General features: G+C 36.6%; 1 protein-coding gene across 9 annotated transcripts in view; it reads left to right on the top strand.

The window, feature by feature from the left end:
- The window catches only part of PTPRM (protein tyrosine phosphatase receptor type M), a 710,086-nt gene that overhangs the window by 378,020 nt on the left and 307,091 nt on the right, over positions 1 to 24,975 (top strand). The window lies entirely within an intron of this gene.

Genomic DNA, 24,975 nt, shown 5'->3' with positions numbered 1-24,975 from the left:
TCTTAAGTTTTGCAATTTTCACATCTGTGCTCTGTTCTGCTCTTATTGCCAGATGAACAGTTAACCATAATTTTGTGGTGAGAGAGCTATTTCTGTTCATTCTGGGTCTGAATGCAACGAGCAGTTCAAAGTTTATTTCACTAGTTGATCTGGAGAATATTGTTCATTTATCAATTCCTGCATTTGCGAGTTAATTTACCATTGCTGATTTCATTCTACATTCCCTGGCTCAGGTTGATTATACATATCAGAATGTATCCTTTTAGAAAAAAAATTAACTCTGCTATGTAGCCATGTGGCGTTAATTGATAATATTTCTTTAGCATAGATTTATATGGCCATGCACTCTTGTCACTTTGGTTCAGTAAAGTCTTGTCTTAAATTCTCGATTTAGCTAACATTGCTGGGGATAATGATTTTGAATTAATGCAGTTTGTTAGCAGATGTAGACTGCAGTGATAGCAAGGATGTCCTGCTACATCTTCTTCAGACTGATGTATGAAATAGCATATCCCATTTATTTTTGTACATTATAAACAACATCTGTGCCTCTGCTTTCCTGACAAGGATGGAGAAACTAAAATCTGAGAAGATTTATACCATGGTTTATCATCTTACCAGGTGATTTTCATGGCAACCTTAAAAGCTTAAACCTGGAGCTTAAAGTATTGCTCAGGTATGGATCGTGGATTAGTTTAAATAATGCCTTAAAAATCAGTTTACTCTTTTATCCATTTGGCACAATATAGAGACACTTGACGGGGCTTTGAATTTAATTAGAGTTATCATAAGGTATGACCCTAAGTTAGTTAGCCTGCATCGAAATACCTTTTGTGTGACCAAATTAAAAATGGGCAAGCATATTTGTCATTTCAGTACAATGTGGTTACATTTTCTGCCTTCTAAGTATGCAAGTTGCAGGGCACCTGGGTGGTTCAGTGGGTTAAGCATCAGGCCATTGGTTTCATCCTAGGTCATGATCTCTGGTCATGAGATCGAGCCCCATACGAGGCTCTGCACTCAGTAGGGAGTCTGCTTGCAGATTCTCTCCTTCTGCCTCTCACTTCTTCTCTTTCTCTCAAATAAATAAATAAATAAATAAATAAATAAATAAATAAATAAATAAATAAATAAATAAATCTTTACAAATGAAGTAAAATGTGGAAGTTGAAGTTTTGCATTATGTTTATGCAGCACTTAAAAACCCAGGAGCTCTTATGAAGACCCTATCATCTTATCATGATTAAGTTCAGTTGTGGTTGGGCTTCTGCACCCCTGCAACTCTTTGGCTTGAGTCAAAGAGTAATTGTCAGCCTACTTACTTTTTGTTGACTTAGATATGTACCACGTACCTGGGGTACAATTGGGGCAAATTGTCTCTGACATAAGGGTGAAGTGAAAAGTATATGTCTGTAGTCTTTTATCTTTCATTTAGAATCTAGACACATGTTTCCTTCATGCAAAGGAAAGAAAATCACAAGGACCTATGCTTGTCTCTCTTTAGAACTCTCTAGAATTAGCTTGTCATGAAATGTAAAACTAATGTGCAGTTGTAAAAACTGCTGCCAGCTTTTTGCTCACTACTGCCTGATGGCTAAGTAGATTTGGAAATGAAAGGGGTTATTATAAAGTGATTACTGAATAGCTAGGTATGTCATTTTAAACAAGCAGTTAAAATCTCTCTGTTAGACATTCAGGCTGTATGTAGTCTTGTTTTGTATCATTCATATTTAAGACATGATTTTGATTGTGGAGGAGTAATCAAGCACTAGGGGTAATTTAAGAAAAAAAAATATACTGGGTGATATTTCCTTTCATTCCTTATTAAAATACATTAGAATTTAAATGAGGCATTCTCTAAAATGTGTAACTATTAAGTATGTACCTAATATAAAAATCCAAATGCCAGTTGGCTCTAGTTCAGAGTTGAAAATTCTTTGCCTGACTAAAAACTTACCTTCTTTTAAAACTCAAGTAAAACCTATTGTAAACTAATGTATCAAAAGTGCCATGTATCAAAGAATGAATGGTTTAAAATTTTTGACTCTTAATATCTCATTACTGTTAGTTTCATATGGGAGGGCAAATGCCTTGAGGATCTTAAAAGGAAAAATTAAAATCAAAATAAAATAAAGTTCAGCTAATGAGGTCTTTTCTTTTATTTCTCTCATCCTTGTAAATTGTTTCCATGGAACCACCATCTATATCAGTGGCTTGAACAGTCGTATAACCCTGTGACCTTGAGCTTCATGTTTACCCTAAGTGCCACACTCACACTGGTTATCCTTCTATGCATATGACACAGGCAGTGAACAATCAGATACATCACAGCCCAAGCCCTTCTCCTGTCTCACTGTCTTGGCAAGACTGCCTTCAGTTCAAGTTGTTTTCTTATTCTGCTCTTATCCCACCCATCTTTACCACCCCTAACCATCTAATGGACTACCTTTCATGATTTGTGTTTCCCAGATTGCCATTCTCCTGGTACGGTCTGAGTTCACCATTGCTGATAGAGTCCTCCTGTGGGAGCTCCAGCCTTCCACCCTTCCCTCTCCAGTCTGTCCTCTGCTGGTTACCTGTGTCTGCTTCTGAGGCTCATCTGAGCTCTCCTCCCCATAGCTGTACCCCTAATCCTGCACTGTCTCCAGGATCTTTATAGACCTCATGCAGGGGAAATTAGAACAAGACATGCAGTTCATCACTTCATTCCTCTGCTCTGGCTGCACTGTCAATTTGTTTTACCCCAGTGATAACTGAGCAGATCAGATTTCAACTCACACTTCATGGCAAGCAACTAGATGCCTATCATGCTGCAGAACCTAATCTTTTCTTATTAATATGCCTCATATTTCTCCTGGATCCCATTCTGTGCCTAGGATTTTGCTAGTCAGTGTTATAGAATTTTCTATATTAACTTTACACCCTGTTTTAGTCTGCTGAATAGGCATGGTTATGTGATCACTTGATATTATGTCTTCATTTATCAGTGGTCCACTCTACCTAGATTATCTCTTCTATTATTTGGTCCTATGCTAATTTCTTTATAATATATGATTGCACGTAATATATGCTTTTCCAGTTTACATTAGAAATCAGCTTTGTATGTAGTATGTTGATTTTCTGTTTTTCTTTTTTTTTTTAAGTTATGTTATCTATTTAGTTTTTCAGGGTGTTTTGCTTTGGGTTGTTGTTTTGTTTTGTTTGTTAGTTCTTTTTTAGATCATCCATGTTTGGGGAATGTCCATTTTCTATTCCTGTTTCTTCCATAGAGGGAAAAGGACTTGGTCCTCAGCCCTTCCCTCTATCACAGACAAAGCCAGACACTAAAGTGGTAAAGACAGATTTTAATCCAACATGTACTATTGTAATAGGGAAAAGAGTCCAGCAAGAACTAAACGCAACTTGGATTTGCTCCAAGATAACTGGAGAATGAAAGGGGTTGAGCAAGTGCTTAGTTGAATTAGGGAAGCAAAAATTTGCAAAAATCTAGAAGAGTGTGTTTGTCCATACAACACCCATCTCGTTTGCTAACTGGCATTTATCCAAGTTGGGCTGCTGCCCTCTATCAGAGACTGGGACAAAGGGGCCCTGTCTTTAGGTGTCACTGAAACAAACCATCAGTTTTTTGGGTAGCCTAGAGTTTCCTCAGGCAGGGACTTTAACCGGGATCTGGTCACCTAGGGATGCAGCTTTGAGTGGTTGGAAACTGTTAGGGTTTATTCAAGTCTTTATAGGCCAAAGTGAGGCTGGGGGAGGAAGTGCTCAGCAGAGCCAGCTGGAGTTTGGTCACAGAGAGAATCTTTGTCACTTTCACTCCTTCCCATGTGAGGAGTGGTGACTCAGAATGATGACTTTCAAAAAAGGAAGTGAGGAGAGGGGCACCTGTGGTTCAGTCAGTTAAGTGTCCAACTCTTGATTTTAACTCAGGACATGATCTCAGGGTCGTGAGATTGAACCCTGTGTGTAACTGCATGGCCGGCATGGAGCCTACTTGAGACTCTCTCTGCCTCTGCCCCTCCCCCACCTGTCTTGGCTTGCATGCACATTCACAATCTCTATCTCTAAAAAATAACGAACTGAAGATATGTGATCAGCTCCTTCTGGGTATGGTTCTCAGGACATAATTGTTCTTTTCTATAACCACAGATAAATTGACCTCCTCCTAAGTTGGAGTGAAGAGTTTTTGGATCTCCCAGTGAATGAAGGGGGATGTGGAATTTAATTCAAAAACAGACTCTTAACTACAGAGAACAAACTAGTCATTGCCAGAGGGCAGGTTGAGCGAGTGGGGAGATGGGTGAAATAGATAAAGGGGATCAAGAGTACAGTTACCTTGATGAGCACTGAGAATTGTATAGAATTGTTGAATAATTATAATGCATACCTGAAACTAATATAACACTATGTTAGTTATACTTCAATAAAAAAAGAATGGATTTACTGTACACCTGCAGTAATCAAATCATTGTGGTATTGGCATAAAGATAGACATATAGATCACTGTGATAGAATTGAAAGTTTAGAAATAACCCCTTACTATATTTATGGTCAGCTTATTTTCAACAAGAGTGCAAAAAGACCATTCAGTGCAGAAAGGACAGTCTTTTCAACATATGATGCTGGGATGATTAGACATCCACATGCAAGAGAATCACGTCAGACAACTTCTTTACAACATTTACAAAACTTATCTCAAAATAAATCATATACCTAAATATAAGACCCAAAATTATAAAAATTTTTGAAGAAAACGTAAGTACATAAATCTTTGTGACCTCCATGTGGATTAGGCAATGGTTTCTTAGATATGACACTAAAAGCACAATTGATGAAAGAAAAAATATACTCAACATAATGAAGCTTAAAATGTTTGTTCTTCGGGGACACCTGGGTGGCTCAGTGTTTGAGCGTCTGCCTACGGCTCAGGCCGTGATACCAGGGTCCTGGGATCAAGTCCCTCAAAGGGCTCCCCATGAGGAGCTTCTTTCTCCCTCTGCCTTTATCTCTGCCTCTCTCAGTGTCTCTCATGAATAAATAAATAAAATCCTAAAAAAAAAGAAAGACTGGCATGTATAATATATAAAAAGCTCCTACAACTCAATTAGAAAAAAGACAACTGAGTCAAAAATGGGCCAAAAATTGCAGTAGACATTTCTCTAAAGAAGATATACAAATGACTAGTAAGCACAAGAAAAAATGCTTAACATCTTTAGCCATTAGAAAAATGAAAACCAAAACTGTAATGAGATACCACTTCATACCCACTAGCATTGCTATAAGAAAAAGGTAAAATAAAAAATATGGAAATTAACAGGTGTTGCTAATGGTGTGGAGAAACTGGATCCCTCATAGAAATGCTGATGGGAATGTAGATGGTGTAGCTACTTTGGAAACAGTCTGACAGTTCCTCAAATGGTTAAACCTAGAGTTGTCATACATCCCCATAATCCCACTCATAGCTTTAGACCCAGGAATATACCTAGGACATATGAAAACATGCCCAAACAAAACTTGTACATGAAAGTTCATAGTAACACATTCAAAGAGTGGAAACGATCTACAGTTCCCATCAAGTGATGAATGCACAAAAAAACAAAACAAAACAAAAAAAAAACAGGCGGTGTATCTATACAATAGAATATCATTTGGCAATAAAAAGGAGTGAAATAATGATACATGTACAACATGGATGAACTGTGGGAATATTATGCTAAGTAAAGGGAAGCCAGTTAAAAAAGACCACATATTGTCTGATTTCAGTTGTATAAAATGTCCAGAAGAGATAAGTCTATACAATAGAGTAATGTTTTCCCAGGGCTGTAAGTAGTAGGATTGGTGGGAAATGAAGAGTGACTGCTAAGTGATGAGTCTATTTGGGGGATTATGAAAATATTTTAACTTAGCGGTGATGTTTACATAACTCTGTGAATATACTAAAAAAATTGAATCATTTAATTTAAAGGGATGTATTTTATGACATTAAAGCTCAAAAAGATATTTTAAAAAGAATAGAATGAGGGCACCTGTGTGGCCTAGTCAGTTAAGCATCTGCCTTCGATTCAGGTCATTGATCTCAGGGTCCTGGGATTGAGCCCTGTGTTGGGCTCCCTGTTCAGCGGGGAGTCTACTTCTCCCTCTGTTCTTCCCCCTGCTCATTCTCTCTCAAATAAATAAATAAAAGCTTTATAAAAAGAGTTAAATGAGGAACAATAGGAGTAGACGTAGTAGCGAGCTTATATCAGGTCACAGACATAAGCCTTTTTCTTCAGTCACCTTTATCAGTAATAACCTGACAGATTGATCTTCACAACTCTCCTGTCATTGGGTCTCTCTCAGTTGAGAACCTGAAAGAGAAGACAGACTTCCTAAAACCTCAACCTCAACATACTTATGCAAAGCTGAGAAGACCACCTATCTTGTATCTTGTCTCTATCTTGCATCTATATCTTATTTTTTTTTAAATTTTTTATTTATTTATGATAGTCACAGAGAGAGAGAGAGAGGCAGAGACACAGGCGGAGGGAGAAGCAGGCTCCATGCACCAGCAGCCCGACGTGGGATTTGATCCCGGGTCTCCAGGATCGCGCCCTGGGCCAAAGGCAGGCGCCAAACCGCTGCGCCACCCAGGGATCCCGCATCTATATCTTATATCCAGACTCTTGTATTTAGTTTTCTTAACTGATTCCCAGCATGGAGAGGGGAGCAATTGGGGAGAAAATGTGATAGTTTATCCACGACCTCCTCACCACCATCCCCAATCTGTGTTTCTATAGGTTCTCCATGATGTGGTTTCCTTGCTGGAACCTGTTATCTTTTCATATACACCATTTGTATTCTCTCATCTCTCTCTTTCTTTTTTTTAAATTTAAGGTTTTTTAAGGTTTTTTAAGGTCTAGTTTTGGGACCTATCACTCCACAGTATTGCCAGTGTGGTCAAATTGACTTTGTCAGGGCACATCATTCAGAGCATAGATGGTTGTCTTCAAAATCCAGATTCCTGGACTTTCCCATCAAAACTAAGCATTACCACCACCTCACATTGGTCCAGGTAGGTCCCTACTATATCTGACACTTGTGCTCTTGCTCCAAGTTATTAGTAAGTGAGAAATGTCTGGGAATATAGGAAAATGGGCACCAAGTCAAAATAAACATTATTTTAAATTCTGGAAGATTTTTTTTCTTTGCTAATAACTCAACTTCAGAAAGGCTGAAGAAAGCTAAGACTTTATTTCAGTTTATTGTATATAATACAGTAACCTATTAGAATCATTATCTCTGAAACCTTATGAAAATGCCTACTTCATTTTCAACATGGTAAGATCCATGAGTATTTTATTTTATTCTTAAAATTTTAATTCCAGTATAGTTAACATACAGTGTTATATTAGCTTCAGTTATACAATATAGTGATTCAACAATTTTATAACTTATTCAGTCGTCATCACAAGTGTGCTCCTTAATCCTCATCACCTGTTTCACCATCCCCCCACCCACCTCCCCTCTGGTAACCATCAGTGTGTTCTCTATAATGTTTTTTGATTTCTCTCTTTTTTTCTTTGTTCTTTACTTTGCTTCTTAAATTACACACATGAGTGAAATCATATGGTATTTGTCTTTCTCAATGTGACTTATTTCACTTAGCATTATACTCTCCTAGGTCTATCCATGTGGTTGCAAATGGCAGGATTTCATTCTTTCTTCTGATTACCATTCCATTGTCAAATTATGAGTATTTTATAACTAAACTGAACACTAGATGGCAAATTAATGATCTGCCTTATTAAGATTTTAGTTTTTAATCAACTTCCAGGCAATATTCAAGGAAACATACTTGTCAGTATTTTTTAAATTTTTTGTGGCAAATAATTAAAAATGAAAAATGTGTATCAGTCATTATTTTTAAATTTTGAGTGATGAATTAGCTGTTATAACAATTCTTATTTGTGATAGTTCCCTTGTTATTTTATTAAAGAAATTATTCTTAGAAAATACAGCAGGTTAAAAAAAAGAAAGAAAAACTAGCACCAATAACCTAAGAATAAAAGTGTGCTGCATTATACTGGTCACACAGTATCCTTTCTCTCAGTGTTAAATTACTAGTGTATGTGTGCACATGTCTGTAATTAGGGACTCCTTACCAGGTGGGTTGAAGGTGGTTTCCAGATTACTCCAGGAGCTTTATAAAATCCCACTTTACCCTGATTCCCACCACCTCCACCTTCCCCACAAGTGGCTGTATGTCTGAATGGAGGGATGTAGGAGGGGTGCCATGAAAAGGCAAGGGATTCCTGGAGGGGCTTTCTGACCCCACCCCTCCTTGTTTTTGTGGGCTGTGGAGATGAACATATTTAGAACTCTTTTTTCCAATTGACATTAGAGACAAAGTTATTTGAAGGAGAAGTTTGGAGTAGTCATTCATAAATAAATGTAACAGACTACTCTCGAGGGGATATGGAACAGGTGACAGACCTGCAAAAATGTTGGAATTGATAACTATGAATCAGTTCATCTTCAACAAATAATTGATTGGTTTTCTGGCTTCCAGGAAAACAAAGAAAAGAATCCACATTGCCTTTCCATTTTTTCTTTTTTTTAAATTTAAATTCCAGTTGGTTAACATACAGTGTGATATTAGTTTCAGGTGTACAATATAGTGATTCAACACTTTCATATAACACCTGGTGCATATTAAGTGCCCTCCGTAATCCCCATCACTAGTTTCACACATCACCCCCTTCATCTCCCCTCTGGTAACTATGAGTTTGTTCTTTCTAGTTAAGAGTATGTTTTGTGATTTGCATCTCTCTCTCTCTCTCTTTTTCCCTTTGCACATTTGTTTTCTTAAATTTCACATTTGAGTGAAATCATATGGTCTTTGCCTTTCTCTAACTGACTTATTTCACTTACATAATAGTCTCTAGCTTCATCCATGTGGTTGCAAATGGTAAAATTTCATCCCTTTTTATGACTAATATTCCAGCATATGTGTGTATGTGTATCTTTTTTTTTAAGTTTTCGTTTAAATTCCAGTTAGTTAACATACAGCCACTGTGGAAAACAGTATGGAGTTTCCTCAAAAAGTTAAAAATAGAACTACCCTAGGATCCAGCAATTTCACAAATAGCTATTTACCCAAAGAATACAAAATCACTAATTCAAAAGGATAGATGCACCCCAGTGTTTATAGCAGCATTATCTACCATAGCCAAATTGTGGAAGCAGCCCAAGTGTCCATGGACTGATGAAGTTATATATATATTTTATATATATATATAAAATAAGGAAGATATGGTGTATATTTACATACAATGGAATTTTACTCAGTTATAAAAAGAAAGAAATCTTGCTGCTCACAATGACATGGATGGAAACTTCCCATATTTTTAAATCAGAAAATTGAGCTTTGTCATAGTACCCTATACTTAACTATGTGGAAAGGTTAGAAAAAGAACATTTCAGGGTACCTGGGTGGCCCGGTGGTTGAACATCTGCCTTTGGCTTGGGTGGTGATCCTGGGGTTCTGGGATTAAGTCCACATCAGGCTCCCCACAGGGAACCTGCTTCTCCCTCTGCCTATGTCTCTGCCTCTCTCTTGGTGTCTCTCGTGAATAAATAAATAAAACCTTAAAAAAAGAACATTGCAAAATCAGAAAGATGGGAAAATGGAGTTAACGCCACACAAAAACTACTTTTAGGGTAAATAGCATGCTACTGTGGTGCTAATAAGATAGTGAATTCTGGAGATAATCCAGCAGAAAAGTAAACTACATTTTACAAAAAGAGCATTTTTAAAAATTTCTTTGCTGTTTAGGAAACAAATAATTTCAAGCTATGATTTTTGGTTTCTTCCTTCTTACCTTTTTAAAATAAAAGAAAGTGGTTCATTTTTTTCCTATAGTAATCCCTCTGTAGCCCTGCTATTATAATCCCAAGTAGGATGCTGACAGCTGACTATCCTTCTAGAACTGTGTTTCTACCCTCTCATTCTCTAGGTGCCATAGAAGATTAGAAGGATGGAAAACTTGGGTTTTTAAATACAACCTTATCAATTATATGTAACTTTAAATTGAGGAAAGTTTTTTCCCCCCAAACAAGTTGTTGATGAAAACTAGAAAGACTCATAGTACAGTGATCAGTCTAGCATAGTTGAGTATGGTGTTTTGTGGAACTATTGGCCCAGACTCCTCAAACAGAAAAATGCAATTATAAAAAAATTGTAAATACCAAAATAGGAGGCTCTGAACACATCAAAATGTTTTAAATAACATTTCTCTGCTTAATATTAACTAGAGGGAATGATTATTACAGGTATAACTAAAGTTATTTATTATGACTGGCTTTTGTCCAACATCAGTCACATTACTTCTCTAACCGAGAGTGAATGGCCACAGTACTCTTTAGCTCTGGATAGAATAGTAGATCCAAACTCCCAAGGCTTTTTTGGGTATCACAGATTAATAAGGGTCAGAAGAGGTCAAAACCCATTTGAAACCAATTTTTGACAGTTCTCTAAAACTCTGTGGAAATCATTTTGCCACCTCCTATTTGATATAGTCTGCAAGAAATACCAAGGCAGTCTTTTACTGCAGACTCATTTTTATTTCATACAAAGGTTTTTTTCTAAAGTTCATCTATAGGATGAATTGCACTTTGTTTGTGCCAGTGCATCAAAACAATTGAAGATTCTAATTGTGCTGTAGAGTGATAGTGTTCCTTCTACAGGGATGAACTTTACACTTTGAAAATGTCACCGAGGAGCTCAAGCCAAAATAGACAATGCCAGGGATTAGTGAAAGCCAAGTTTATAGTGCAACTTCTTTAAAGCAATAAAGTAAAACAGAGGTGCAAGTCAAAACACAGAACTTGGAAGGACTTCTTGTAAAACATTAGTAAATACTGGAGAAGATGAGTCATTCCTTGAATTGGCTTATGAAAATGAAATAACTGAGCTGGATACTTGTCATTTATCATTCTGCATTAGTATCCTTTTATCAAATGTGTCAATAGCAAATATAAGCATCTTCTAGGACAAAGCATTCTTATTAGATGTGAGAGCAATATTCAACACACCTAACTGTTATAGAGCCCTATAAAACATAGAAACATAATCAACGTTATGAACAGTGGGATTTTGACCATGTGGGCTGATGAAAGTCTGTTTTTATTTTAAAAAGAAATAGTTGTGAAAGAGATTGATTTTCAGCCAAGTTTGAAAGGAACCAAGTTTGGAAGTCCCTTTTCTGGCAGATAAGAAGGTGACTATTACTGTATGTATATGGGTCAGTGAAAACAGATAGATTACTTTGGAGGGAGAACTGTATTTGGGGGACAGCAGATAGATTTCCCTGACTGGCATAGAAAGCAGGAATGATTATGTCACCTGTTTGATAGCTCCAACTAATAATGGAAACATTTTCTTTTTGGCTCATATGATAAGGAGGCATCAATTAGATTCCCTCTGACTGATTCAAAGGAATCATCACGTATGAAAGGCATTCTGGCAATGGCATGAGGGACAGGTAAGATTAGAAATGAGTACCTGGAATTGGTACCTTCAAGAAAAGCAATTTTAGTACTTTACATGTGCATATGAATATTGAAATCTGGTCAATGAGTTAATGGTATTAGTTGCCTGAAAAAAAAATCCATATGCCTCTGTCAACATGCATGCTTCAGGTCATGCTTCACAGCATACTTATTTTTGCGGACTTGGTTTTTCATAAGTTTTGAAATTTTTCACACACGAAAAAAAATGCCTTCTCTAGGATGCCTGGCTGGCTCAGTCAGTTAGGCGTCTGCCTTCAGCTCAGGACATGATTCCAGGGTCCTGGGATCGAGCCCATCGTCAGACTCCTTGCTTAGTGGGGAGCCTGTATCTCCTTCTGCCCATCCCACTGCTTGTACTCTCGCTCTCTCTCTCAAATAAATAAAATCTTTTTTTAAAAAAATGTCTTCTCCAAGAACTATAAGTTCCTTTTAGTGTGCAACATATGTGTGTGTACATATACATACATATGTACACACATATGTATGCTAGAAACAAATATTTTTGATCATGTAACTTGCACATTTTGAACACCACACAAACATACACACCTATATAGGCACACAGATTCAAACATGGTCATGGCATACAGTTCAGCTGCGATGTGTAAACACACAGTGCCCATTCATAGCATAAGCCTCATAGATGTATGTATTTTTCATGGCGCCTTTACAACAGATGAGAAAAAGTGCCTTGAGGAAGAGGTGCTCTTTCTAATTTACATAAAGATGCTGTTCAGGCTAGCCATGGCCTTGTACAGTTGCCTTCCTAGCAGCTCTCCCCTACAGTTGGAGGTCCTGAGTTTTGTTTTGAACCTCACTGTGAGTATCCAAGAATGAAGGAGAGTGAAGTCCAGAAGCTTGGACAAGGACAATGAAATAAATAAATAAATAAATAAATAAATAAATAAATAAATAAATAAATAAAAGACTGTAAGTGTCAGAGTAAGGGGAGCAAAGGATTGAGACACAGCTTGCAGGCCCCAAAGGTCTGGCTTTAGGGATGAGGACATTACTGCTGTGGAGCCCATGACGCTTTATGGGTAAAGGGCTTTATGATGCTTTTGAGGTCACAGATCCCATCCATGGGTATGCATCCAGAAGAGTTAAATCTTTAATGAGACATTGTCTTGCTCCCTCAAGTCTGGTTAGTAGTAACCATAGTCTTTTTCCCATGAAAAACAAAGATCAACTATTCTCCAGAAAGGAGATTTCAGAAAGTTCAACAATGTTGCTGGAATATTCATGCCTTCTGTATAATAATCTTTTTTGAAGCTATTGTATAATATTTGATTTAAACAAAAGAATACATGCAACCTACATAAATTATGTAACATAAGATCAATGGACTCCTCAGCTTAAAAGCAGACCATCCCTAGAAATTTTGTGTCTGATCTAACTGCATGCTGCTTCCCATTTTATCCCTCTGCCTCCAAGTCAGAGGGAACTGGTGTAAAGTTTACCTTTGCTCTTGTCTTAGTTGTTGGTTTTATCATATATGTATGCATTCTTAAACAATTCTCTTTTGCTTGCTTTTCAGTTTTGGGTTTTTTGCATTTTTTTAAAGATTTATTTATTTACTGAGAGATCCAGAGATGAGGGGAGAAGCAGACAGACACAGAGAGGGAGAGAGAAATTTCAACAGACTCCCCGCTGAGCAAGGAGCCTGTGGCAGGGCTCAATCTCATGACCAGGACCATGCCCTGAGCCAAAATCAAGAGTCAGATGCCTAACCAGCTGAGCCACCCAGGCACCCCTTGTTTTTCAGTTTTATTAAATCATATCCCAGTAGTCTTCTGTGACTTGAGTTTTTCACTCAATTCTGTGTTTCTAAGATTCATTTTTGCTTTATTCATTTTCACTACAGTATAATTTTCTATTGTGTATTTATCTGCGTTCTAGTCAGTAGACATTTGGTTTATTTCTACACTTTTCTTCTGTATTCCTTTGTCAACAATGCGCTGAAGACATTTCTGTAGGTATTTCTTGGTGCCCACAGGGAACAGTGGCTCAAAGGATGTGTCTTTCAGACTCTTCTACTGCAGTGTGAAATATGTTTTATATTGCATCACAGTTACACAGACTCCTAGGAATTTGCAAAGGAGTGTGTATGTATAGCTACAACAAAAATTGCACCATACAGTCCTCACCTTTGGACCAAAACAAATGTTAGTCTGAGTGTAAGACCTAGGGACCCAGCCTGTACTCTAAAAATAATCCTCTAAATTAAAGTTTCTCAAGCTTTAATGTGCAGATGCACATTAGACACTCACATTAGGAGGCAAGAAGTGGGGCCTGGGCATCTTCATTTCTCATGAGCTTTCAGGTGGGGCCCTGTTGCTGGTGTGAGAACCAAACTTTGAGTAGCAGAGCTCTAGGCTTGTTCCCCAAACTTCTCTGGGGATTAGATTGACCTGGGCTGCATCTCCAAGATGCAAATTTCGCAGCTTCATTACAAGATCACCAAATCAGCATCTCTGGGGAAAGGCCTAGGAAGCCTGATATTTTAAAAGTGTTCTAGATAACTCTTATCATCAGAGAAGTTTAGAAGTGGTGTTCTAGGATGTAAATATAACTACTAGGTCACAGAGTATTTGAATGTCTGTCTACCTTACAAGATGCTGCCAAGTGTTCTTCCAAGGTAGCTGTACCACTCAACGCCCTCCTTCGTGGGGTGTGTGTATAACACTTACCATTGACTTACATCTTGCCAAAGGTTAGTATGACCAGACTTCTCAATTTCTACTAGTCCGATTGGTATAAAATGGAATCTTGCTACAACCTTACTTTTTGGCCTTTTTTAGGTTAATATGAAGCTTGAACATATTTTTATGTTTATGGTATATTTTCCCTCTTCTTTGAGACTCATGTTTGTGGTTTTCACCCATTTCTCTTTTGAGTTACACCCTTTATCCTGTGATCCATGGGCATTCAGTGTGTATCCTGGATATCTTTCTTTTCTCAAATGGTTGCCAAGATCTTCTGTCTGTTGGTGCACCTTGTATACTTTTCTGTGAAATACCTATTTATATCTTTTGTCCATAGTCTATTTGGTTGGTTTTCTTTTTTTCCCAAGAATAAGCTTATTTATTAGCTTTCTTTGGTGGTACAGCTTAATAAACATATATATGTTCTTGATTGTAATGTAGTATAAATAATCAAGCTCTTCATTGACACTTGGTCCTTCTTTTGTTTTTTTTTTTTTGTTGTTTTTTTTTCACTTGTTTTTTCCCAGTGTGGATACACAGGTTTCCCAGTGCTAACTGTCTTTACTCCAGTAGTCAGAATAAGAACTTCCAGCTCTCTCATTTATTAGCACTCTAGGCAGCTTCATGCCTATTCTTTCAGCATTACCACTGTTTGGTCACTGTAGCTATCTGTGCCTTCAAGGGAGAGCTCTGGGTGTCAAATCACTTTAAGTGCAGTACGAGTTGTATAAGGAGGAGCCTGTGTGGATGAGCCCATGGTGTGGCACCTGTCAGTGTAAAGTGGTAACATCTGCCTTTATTTCCAGATGTAAACAAAATAATTCTGGAGGGCTTTCAGCTTTTTTCCCTGAGCGATGTTTTTTTTCTTGGAGTCTTGTTTTTGAGTGAAGAGAAAAATCTTAACATAAATCTTGGATGGAATTGCAGCTCTAAATAGTTCAGAGTGCTATAGTCTTATTTCCTGGAAGAATAAGTCCCTCTCTGTGGCATAAAAAAAAGGGGGGGGATCCCTGGGTGGCTCAGTGGTTTACTGTCTGCCTTTGGCCCAGGGCGAGATCCTGGAGTCCCGGAATCGAGTCCCACGTCAGGCTCCCGGCATGGGCCTGCTTCTCCCTCCTCCTGTGTCTCTGCCTCTCTCTCTCTATGTCTATCATAAATAATCTTAAAATAAATAAATAAATAAATAAATAAATAAATAACTCCTGATACCTGATTGGAGAAGCTTCTCTATTCCATTATTGGCCACAGGTGTTATGACTATTTAGGGGCATTGGCTCTGTATTTATTTTAGAATCAACTCATCCTTTCTCAAGACTCTTCTTAGATTTTGATTGAACTTGCACTGATTCCAGTGGTTACTTTAGGGGGAAAGGATTGCTTTATAATACTGAGTGTGCCTGTTCATGAACATGATATAGCTCTACAGTTATGCTGATCCTCACCAATGCTTTTCAATGCATTTTTGGATTTTATTTTTGTTCTTTTGTAAGATTTGTTCCTGGGTCACCTATATATTTTGGTCCTCTTGTAAGTTATATCTTTTTTAAAACTGGTATTCAAAAAAAAAAACTGGTATTCCAGTTTGTTATTGATGGATTTCTATACAAAGAATTTTAACAATGATTTATATTTAGCCACCTTGCTAAATACTTGGTGCTTCTTAGAATTTATAAAACCTGTGTGTGTGCTGACATGTAAGTGGTGTCTAGTTAGAGTTTTGTTTTTTCCTTATCAAATTTTATGCTTTGTACCTTCCTAACCATCTTGGCTAGAACTTCCAGGAAAATATTCATAGATGCAGTGATAGCTTGCATCCTTGTGTTCTTCCCTCATGTGTTACCATTCAGAACAATGTTTGCTGATTAGGTGTGTGAAATTTTATTCTGTTCTTATTTTGCCAAAAGTTTTTCCTATTATGAATGGACATTTTAATAAATACACTTTCTGCATTTATTTAAAACTATCCTATGGTTTTTCTTCTTTAATTTGTTAATGTGATGAATTACACTTATAGACATTTTACGTTAAATCATCCTAATTAATCTAAGTTGGTAATGCAGTATTGTCAGTTTTATATATATATATATAATGTATATTTATATATATATATGAGTAGATTTGAATATTCTGTTCATAATTTACTCGTTGGTGCATGAATGAAATATGTTGCTCACACACGATATCCTTATTTGGTTTTGTATTAAGATATCAATTCTTCATGTATTCTAAGGCTATCTATCTTATGGGGTGCATAAGAATTTATAATTGCTATATCTTCTTGGTGAATGTTTTATCTTTTTGATGAATTGAAACTTTTATCATTATGTAATGATTCTCTGTGTTCCCTTAATGCGACTATCCTGTGTTTCTTCTGATTATTTTGCAGTTACCATTTTTATATTATTTTTCTTTTGAATTTCCAAGTACATATGGCTTAGATTTATTTCTTATAAACAATATGTAGCAGGATATTGATTTTACATTGAGTGTAATTCCCCAGATCTTTTAATTGACAAAGTTTCATTTACATGTATTGTGATTTGTAATATATCTGAATGTGTTTCTATCAAGTAGAATTACACATATTAGTATTTGGGGTTTTTTCCCCTCTGAGTGTGTTAGGCTTTTAAAAATTGTTATTCTTTACTCTTGCAAAATATCAATCTACTGCTATTATTATAGTGGTTAACATAGAAAATAAAGCTACTGTACATATTTTAAAAAGCCTATACTTAATATCTTAAACTGCCCCCTCTTCCCAATGATGTAAGGGTCTTATACTATTCTAAATCTAAGCATTGCCTTCCCTACTTATATTACTTATGCTACAATAGTCAACAATTAAATTCCATGCTATTTTCTGAAACCTCTCAGATTAGACATTATTATTATTTTACATATATAGAGTTAGATTTTTTTTTACTCATCTTATTTTTCGTAGCATCTCAGATATATAATTTTTATTTCTTTCTGAAGTTTATCCTTTAATGTAGGTTACTGGTAGTAAGCTCACTCTGTTTTGATTCTTTGAAATCCTTTTTATTTCACCTTTACTTATAGAAAGATCACTTTACTAGTTTCCAATTTTAAGTTGACATATTTTCTCTCACACTTTTGATATATTATTCCCATTTTCTGCCTTCCCCTGATACTATTGAGAAACCTACTTTCAATCTGATTGCTATTACTTTATAAGTGATATGACTTTTCTCTCCAGGTATTTTTAAGATCTTCTCTTTGATTTTAGTATCTGTAGTTTAACTACACTATGTCTAAGTATGGACTTAATATCATTTACCCTCTTTTGTATATATTATATATTCTTTATGTTTTAATTGATGTCTTTTGTCAGGTCTGGAAATTCCTCAGACTCTATCTGCTGGTAGTGTGCCTCCCCTCTGTTCTGTCTGTCCTCCTCCTGCAATACCAATTACAGACAAGTTAGACCCTCAAATTCTGTTCTGCATCTCTCATTACTATTTTCTTTTTTTTAAGATTTTATTTATTTATTTATTAGAGACAGAGAGAGAGAGAGAGAGAGGCAGAGACACAGGCAGAGGGAGAAGCAAGCTCCACACAGGGAACCCAATGTGGGACTCGATCCCGGGTCTTCAGCATCACACCCTGGGCTGAAGGCAGCGCTAAACCGCTGAGCCACCAGGGCTGCCTCATTACTATTTTCTACCACTCCTTGTTTCTGGTTCTCTGTGCTGCATTCTAGATAATTTCCTCTCACCTATCTTCTAGTTCATTAATTTTCTCTTAAGCTGTGTCCAATCATGCTGTTTTATCCTTCCTTTGAGTTTTTGTTATAGTTTAATTTTTTATTTCTAAAAGTTATATTGTTTTTAAAATCCAACTTTTCATTTTTCATGATGGCATTTTCATTTTGGTGATTATATTTTTAAATTTGAAAGTGTTACTCAAAATTTATATTTTTCATCTGACAGTCTTGGGGATATAAATCTGTTGTTTCCTATTTCTGCTAACTCTCACTGGTGGCAGTTTTCTGGTGGGGTGTGTGTGTGTGTGTGTGTGTGTGTGTGTGTGATCTCTGCTAATGAGCTCATATTTGGCTGGTCCTAATCTCAAAACAGGAGACATAATTTAAGGATGATTTTGTTCAGAGACAATTTGTAAACACAAATCCTGTCTCTTGGGATCCAGGAGGCAGTACTGACTATGGATGCTTTAGCTACTTCCAAGTATCTGAGATTAACCTGGAGCTAGAGGTTTAGCTTCCCTATCCTGCTCTGTGCCCAAGGGTTATTCTTTAGATTGCAGAGCTGAGGTAGTCATTTAGCATTTTCTTTTCTTTTCTTTTCTTTTCTTTTCTTTTCTTTTCTTTTCTTTTATTTTATTTAGACAAGGAACATGATATAAGGTGCCACTGGAGATACATCATGGTCTGTGCAATTAAATATATATATATATATATATATATATATATATATATATATATATATATCTTATGCTGGATCTGGTTGTGTTGAAGTGAGAGAGTCCTTCATAGTGAATTATATGCCATTTTGATGTAATCTGAAAACTTAATGATTATTTTATTATTTTAGGGATATATTATCCATCAGTTTATCTAATTCTGATGAGTTTGAATTTTTTATTTTTCTTTGATACACATATATATAATAGGATATAATGAATGGTAATTGGGAGAGATTCCTAACATAAACACTTGTCAAACACTATAGCCAGAGAAAAACAGTTCTGTACATAAATTTCCATTTCAAAGATTATGTCAAATACATAAGACAGTTCATAAACTGGTCCCAGATTAGACTTTGCTTATTTATATCTTACTGGAACTAGTACCAGTAATTCAAGATCTCTCCTCAGGAACAGGTTTTAGGTTTATGGCATTGAAATAGGATTTCACTGGGAGGAAAGGACTATCTGAATGTTGTTTTCCTTTTGGAGGGCAATTTGACATTATCTAGTACACTTGAAGACATGCTAACTCTACAAGCCAACAGTCATCCCTGGCTAAGGGATATATAAGCAGGGATGCTCCTTGTTACACTGCTTGTAATAGAGAAAAAGTAGACTCAGCCTATCTGTTCCTCAATGGAAGAATATATAAGTAAACTATGGTTTATTTGTTTAATGGAATTCTATACACCAATTAAAATTATAACTAGATTTATATTTTTCAACTTGACTAACATAGAATGAATTCTAAATTGCAAAGAATGGTAGCTTTTATGTAAAATTGTAAGCATCCCAGATATATGTAATAGAAGTATAAAAAGATATCTGGGGGTAAAACATAATAACCTTGGGATTGCTTGCAGGAAAGTAGAAGAATTGAATGAGCAATATTTTATTTCTTTAATAAAACTGTCTGAAGCCAAACATAAAATGTTAACATTTGATATTAGTAGGGACACAAGTAATTGTTTCATTTGGTCCTTTTAAATGTGTTTCAAAAGGTTTTATTGCTTAAAATTTCAAAGACCTTAAATTAATGCCAACAAAAAGAACACTTTATGTTTACCAGAATAACAACTTTCAACCATTGTGTGACTTCTAGCCTTATTTTGTGCAGTTAATCAATCCAGGAAGAATAAAATATGACAAATGTTATTGCCATTGAGTAACTTGTCAATGCCTACATTTCTTTACTTCAGAAGTTGTCAACAGTTAAATGTTCATTGCCTCTTTTTTCCACTCACCTTTCAACATACTTTATTTAATAACATTAAATTAAAATTTTTTGTTTAAAAAATATTACCCTGGGGGTGCCTGTGTGCCACGATTGGTTAAGCATCCGACTCTTGTCTTTGGCTCAGGTGATCTCAGGGTAATGGGATCTAGTCCTGTGTTGGGCTCCATGCTCAGCGGGGAATGTGCTTGAGACTCTGTCTCTCTCCCTCTGCCTCTCCTGCTGTGCTGTGCTCTTTCTCTCTAAAATAAATAAGTAAATATTTTAAAAATATATATTATCCTGAAGGACCTGTCAAATTATCCTAAAAAGCATGTACATTGGGCGATTAGCCAAAGACTTGAAATATATACTGATGACCCTCTCAGCCTTCTGGATCTGCTCTGGATGCTCAACAAGACCTAAAGAGGCTTTGCCTGTCCGGTCCTTACACTACATCATCTCCCCCGCTGGTCTGCTAGCAGGGCCTCTCTGGCGGGCCTGGTCTCTTACTCCCATTCCTGCTGCCTTCAGCCCTGCCTGGCCCAGCCCACACCCCTGTGGGGTGGAGATGCCTTGTGAGCCTTGGGTCAGGTTCTGCTCCTTTGTGGGACCTGACATTTTTCAGCTCTTTGCTATGAAAGTAATAAACAAAACAAAACAAAACAAAACAAAAGAGTGGTTGCTCCTATTTAGAGTATGTGTGCAGCCTTAGCCTTCTTCCTAAAAGGGACTGAATTCTCACCTTCATATATATCCTACTCATTTTGTTATGTAAGAATCCTTTACATTTTCCATAAAACATGAATATCAATTCCAGCTTTGTGCTGTGATGGAATTAAAACTATCAATATAAGTGATAGGTGGTTAGTCCATTTTCCAGCAACATGCAGTAGTAGATTATATACCTTTATCATTTAGGCTAACTTCAAACCCACACTTGGAAAACACAAGGGGCACCGTGAAGAGTATGTCCATCTTAAACCAAGGAATAAAGCAGAATGTTTGATTTTGTGTGAGGCTTGCCATTGCTATGCTTCCATTCATTTATTTATTCAGTAAGCCTGTTTTTTCATCTCTTAAATTAGTCCTGTTTTTTTAATTTAATTTTTTAATTCTTTCATATAGGATCGTGTGAAATATTTAAGAAAACTAGACAACTTTCAAGTACATTTCTTGATTTTTAATTATGATATATTCCAAAAACAATTCATGCAATACCTGTGAAAAGTATTTTGGTGGACGAGACTATTCAAATTCATGTAATTCTTACAACAACTTTTAATTTATTCAGTTACATCCCAGATATATAGAATGATTATAGGGTAACATAAATTAAATTTTATGAATTTTATAAATTAAATGTTTAGCCTCACTGACAAGGGGGCACTTTTTAAACTCTGGAAAACATTGGCTAATCCAAAAACTTCAGCTGTGTCACTTGAAAACAGTGCCATGACCCTGGAATCCTTGCTGCATAGGAATATTGAATGATTGGGTAAGCCAATATAATATTAATTAATCAGGTATTTGCTCTGATTTAACTGACGAGTAAAAAAAGCTGTTGGGATATTGTCTTGTCTGCTTTTGTCTGACTGATGAAGCAGAAATAGAGTTAGATAAAGGTGCCAGCGTGGGGCCCACCAGGCCATTCTGGTTGTTATCCCTTTTATCGCAATAGACTTCTGGATAGTTCTGGAAGAGGGAGGAAAGAGGAACCTGTTAGCAGGAGCATTGGTTGTAATCTGTGTTTTTGATGATCAATGACAGGATCCTAAAATTACACTCAAATATCTCTCACAGGTTCTGAAATTGAGTTTCTGAAAAAGAACCATAGTAGTAATAGGAGTAAAGAGCAGAGTTCCAGAGAAAGGAGCTGTGAATTGAACCTGCAATAGAAATTGATCCTACCTGTCAGTTTCTGCCCTCATTCATAGGAAAACAGAATTGAGTGTAGAGGGAGCCAGGATCACTGATTAAATAGGATGCTAAAGTGCTGGAGGCCAGAACTGGGCTTACTGGTCCCTCAGGTCAGGGCTGCGACTGTCAGGCTTCTCTGCATGAAACCTGGCTGGAACTGGCAGAAAGAGAACAGAATGAAAAATGCTACCACCAGCCTGGCAAGCGGTAAGAACTCCCTGACGAAGCTTCAGGCGAGACAGCCAATGTGCTTCTTAGGGAGTCCATTCTAGTCTCTTATTGTGAGTCGGTGGGCCCAGACTGATGATTCATGATTCATGCCAGTGGCAGCCTGTCACGAGACCCATTCCGGTGAGGGTATGAGTGTGAAGATAAATGGCCTTGGAAGTAACCCACATCCTCAATAGGTTCTCTAGGATTCTGAGGAAAAAGAAGCAAATATCCAACAATGAGTGGTCCTATGAGTATAATTAATACCCCATTATCTAACCCTAAGAGATTTATATTGTGCACATATAATGGTAGTCATATATTCCACGTTGTTTTGGCAGTGCTTGCATTCTGCTCCTAGAAATGCAGTATGAGTTGTAATTAGCCAACTGAAATTACACATTTCTGGTTATGAAGTTGCCATCTATTGCCTAGAGTGTGATATATTTCTGCAACAATGCCCTTCAAAGTCTGCAGCAAGCATCAGTATAACTCATGAGAGTAAATGTCCCCATGGAATGCCTCATTCACACTTAGCGGCATGCTAATAGAAATGGTTCCAACAGAAACATTGAAGATAAAGGTACTATAAAATGCTAACTTAAGATGTAAACCATTTCTGGAGCAGAGTACAATTTGCAGAATAGCAGAAGAGAAGAAAAAAGCGATGAAATCAGGCCATTTCCTTGGGATGAGTTGAAAGGATTTTCAGATTCCCTGAGTCATTAGACTTACCTATCAACAATACCCTCAAAAGAGGACATTATCACAGGTACTTGGCAGGGTACAGCATTCAGTTATGTTATCAGACATCATTTTCTCTTCTCACTTAACTAACCCTTACCTTCTGGTCCTGATGAGAGAAATGACAGCCCTCCATAAAGGTGGACTCTATTGCTGACGTCATGGTATTGATTCAACTTCTCTCTTAAGCTTTTGACCAATAGAAGCAGTCATGGAATGACTGGGATAGAATGGTAGTTAAAGTGTCATTCATCCCTGCCCCATGTTGATATGATTTTACTCTGCCATTTTGGTACGGACATAGTAGGAAACACAACAGCACTGCACCCTCAGCAAAGGAGCAGGAAGAACATAAATGGAGATGTTCTGTGTGTAACAGCTTCTGTAAGATTGTTTTGTTTTGGGTAGCCAGGATCTTGAAGATGCAAGTCAGTGAACAGAAGCTCCTTTTTATCCAAGATTTAGATCTCATACAACCTCTATCTCTAGTCTGCTAATTACCACTCTTGACAGCAGGGACTCTGGAACCTTAGTCATTAGATACGGTTCTCTTGTGCTATGCTTAACTATTTTATTTGGCAAAGTTATGGAAAGTTTGAAACATAATTTTACCATGATGGAATTTGTAGAGGTATGACAGAAAGGAAGCTAGCATGCATTCCAAGAAAACTTGAGCAGTAAGCAGACAGGACCCTTGGTTTTTCAATCCTGGAACTTCGTTCATGTGTGTATTTTCTTGACTAAGAAGTGCTGAATTGAAGCAGGCTTGTTTATGCAGTAGAAAGTAGTTTTCTATGGAAATTAAGTTAGAACTACATTGTTTAAACTCTAAAACATTTAGTCTTATTAACTTATTATACTTATTAAAACATTTAGTTTTATTAAGTAAAATTGATGAAAACCTTGGGAAAATGCTTTAGAACACTTTTTTATATTTATTTTTTTATTTTTTGCTTTAGTACACTTCTTATGGATACCTGTGATTAATAAGGAAAGGGGCAAAGAGATGAATGTTAACCTGTTTATGTATAAGGGATCTGGAGCTTATTCAAAGTTTTTGTAAACATGCAACTAATGAAGCATTATATAAAGTTAGACATTTCCTTTACATTGTAAAAAGTCACTAGACTAGAAAAAAAACTTCAGTTATTTCCAAATAACTTACGACATTTCCCCTAACACTAGTAATTTAAATATAAAAAAAATTGATTTAATAGTAAGAAAAGTTTCATGGGAATGCCACTCAAGAGTCCCTGGGGGAGTTTTCATCTCACTCATCCTTGGCTCCTAGAGTTATTACAGGATGGAGTAGCATGAATGATCATTATTAACCTCATTTTATGGTTCAAGCAGGTATCTGGCAGATAAATCCCGTCTTGCATATATAAAACTAAAGCATTATTTCAGTTGAAATGTTTTCATTTGTTGGAGGTCACAGTTAAGGGAGTAGTTTTAGGTTCTCCCTTAGTCCTAAGTGATGGAGAAGACAAGGAATTTATGCACAAATGGAAATCAAGAAATGAACTCCAGTAACAGTCCAGACAAATTTCCAGCAGCCAAATATAGGGAGGGTATTTGCCAAAGCTGAACTGGGAACATAGAATAGAACCCTCTTCTATGGTATTAGAAAGAAAAGAGACTTCATGGCACATTTGCTCCAAAATTAAATACATGCGATCTTTATTATGTTTTACATTCCTTGGTCACGTTTTAGGTGGAGTTTTGTGTATTGTGAACATTCTAATTTCTTTTTTTTTTTCTGATTTTCTTTTCTTTGGTGGAGACACTGCAATAGAGTTAAAGCCGCATGTTTCACTGTCAGACACGTATGAATTCATAGCCACAATCAAACCTTGAACCAAGTTCTTAAACCAATGCTGGCTGCAATTTTTTCATCTATGTATTGGGAAGAATGGTACTTGGTTCACAGGATTGTTTGAAGGAATGGGGGCTACATATGAAGCAAGGTACACATAGTAAGTGCACATACAGTAAATGGTAGCTATTATTTCTTAAGTTTTCATGCTGACTTTCTCTTACCAGTTGTAGATCTCTTTACATTCATGTATGATGACCGCAATTCAGGGGAAAAAAATCAGAATATAGGGAGTAAGTATATTTGTGGATATTCCAACATGGAGCCTTTAAGATTAGATTCTCCACAAAGCTATGAAAGGTAAACTTCTTAGA

Source organism: Vulpes lagopus, chromosome 1 (genome assembly GCF_018345385.1).
Source record: "Vulpes lagopus strain Blue_001 chromosome 1, ASM1834538v1, whole genome shotgun sequence".
Classification (NCBI taxonomy): domain Eukaryota; kingdom Metazoa; phylum Chordata; class Mammalia; order Carnivora; family Canidae; genus Vulpes; species Vulpes lagopus.
The sequence above is the reverse complement of the archived record's forward strand: the minus strand, read 5'-3'. Positions and strand labels throughout refer to the sequence as shown.